The sequence below is a fragment of the Mus pahari genome, chromosome 3 (assembly GCF_900095145.1).
Source record: "Mus pahari chromosome 3, PAHARI_EIJ_v1.1, whole genome shotgun sequence".
Lineage (NCBI taxonomy): Eukaryota > Metazoa > Chordata > Mammalia > Rodentia > Muridae > Mus > Mus pahari.
In genome coordinates this window covers 30,039,142-30,040,531 of record NC_034592.1, presented here as the reverse complement: position 1 = coordinate 30,040,531, position 1,390 = coordinate 30,039,142, and the positions used below count along the sequence as shown (strand labels likewise).

At 29.4% G+C, this 1,390-nt stretch overlaps 1 non-coding gene across 1 annotated transcript; it reads left to right on the top strand.

Annotated features, from left to right (window-relative positions):
* Nucleotides 1–306: 306 nt before the first annotated feature.
* On the top strand, nt 307–449 carry LOC115063709. Its single transcript, XR_003843591.1, has one exon. It is a non-coding gene; the product is annotated as a small nucleolar RNA SNORA48 (small nucleolar RNA).
* The last annotated feature ends 941 nt before the right edge of the window (nt 450–1,390 follow it).

The window sequence follows — 1,390 nt, the reverse complement described above, 5'->3', positions numbered from 1 at the left end:
TGTAAAAGAAGGTTTCGGTGTTGCAATATAAAGCAAAATTAAAGATTAAATATAATATAATATAATATAATATAATATAATATAATATAATATAATATAATAATTATGTGTGTGTGTTTGTGTGTGTGCGTGTCTATTTCTGCTTAACAGGGCTTCTGTGATGATACATAAGGATCAGTGGAACAGATTAAATCATACTAACATAAATATAAGTAAATGAGTTGTTTTTGTTTTGTTGTTGCTGTTGTTTTAAAAAACACAGTGTAACAAAGAAGAAAGTACTCTTTAAAAGCTCTTCTGATCTGTCTCCCCAGCGATGGGCAAAGAGACACGTTGCTGGGCGTGTTGTTCTTATATCAGTAAAGGGAAGAGCAGATGGCAATTCTTTGTTCATCCTAGCTTGATGCCTGGCTTGGTGTCTAAAGCTGTTTCACGACTAGTGCACATTAAAAAACAATGGTACTGGGAACTAATAAATAATTTTGTTATATGTATGCAAAAGTTACAGAAAATAGTAAAAAATTAATGAGTTTAGTGAAAATGAAAAATTGTAAAACTTCTAGGAAGAAACTAGAAAAATACATGCCTTTAATTTTTCAATAAGCATTTAAATATGATATCAGAACCACTATTTTTATAAAAGAATAAAGTAGAATTTATCAAAACTTTAAATGCTTTAAAGCAGGAAATATATTATTTAAAATATTATATAAATATTGCCATGATAATGAAAAGTGGCAAAGTAACAAAGAGATTTATCTAATACATGTAAAGAACAGAAATCCAATTTTAAAGAATGAGTATAAGATTCATATAAACTGCACTAAAAAATGTAGACATAGTAACAAGCAAATATCAAGATGTCACTGTAATTTAAAGTTAGCAAAATATGCATTATGAGGCAATGATATGCCAACATGAGAACTGAATAAATAAAAATGCAATGCAAACTAGAGAAACCAAATGTTTATGTGAAAAAATAAGAAGTATTATTCTTTGTAGCTGGGCATTACGGAAAGGTTTGATCACAATTAAAGCAGTATGACAACTTGTAATTTCTTTCTTAATAAGATATATTAAGTAATATTAATATATTTCTAAAATTTTTCTTATAATGTAAAGTACAGCTTTGTTACCCAACATGTTGTGTTTTTTAATTCAAGAAGATGCTATTATGCCTACAAAAATCTGTGTTATGAACTATTGTCCATGCAATCATATGAATTTCTTTGATGAGAAATTTGGGGTTGACTTTTCTGACACTGTGCAGCTATTTTTCAGATTCTGAATATAGCATGAAGCATGGAGTTCACTACATGTTCTGGATCTCGTGTGTGTGTGTGTGTGTGTGTGTGTGTGTGTGTGTGTGTGTGTGTGTGTGTGTGTGTGT